The following is a 452-nucleotide window of genomic DNA, read 5'->3' on the forward strand; positions in this document are numbered from 1 at the left end:
TGTAAGTATTTCCCATAAGTAGAAAATCTAAGTTTTTGAAGTGAAATTGAATAGCCTAGGATTGAGATTAGGAATCTACTTAGAGATTTGTCCCTTTTCATTTCCTTTGCATAAATTCAATGCAGCATGACCCTCAAATGGTGGCATCTCCTATTCAGCAGTTGAAAATGGAAAGATAAAAACCTATTCTTTCCCTTGTACATGTCATGTTTGTACATGTCAGTTTCATCTGAACTTTCTGAGCAGTACAGGGAGTCTGAAGGAAGTTTCTAAATTTATTAGGCTAAACCCTTTCTTAGTAGGGTTTCTCATCATGAGGAGGCTTCAAACATGCTTTGAAGCCTCCTCATGATGAGAAACCCTACTAAGAAAGGGTTCTATGTGTCTTCAACGTTGTTGTTGTTGTTGTTGTTGTTGTTACCCCTCTCTTCAGCCAAAAAGGCTTCCAGAGC

Source organism: Podarcis tiliguerta (assembly GCF_965153285.1).
Source record: "Podarcis tiliguerta genome assembly, chromosome: 17".
NCBI lineage: Eukaryota > Metazoa > Chordata > Lepidosauria > Squamata > Lacertidae > Podarcis > Podarcis tiliguerta.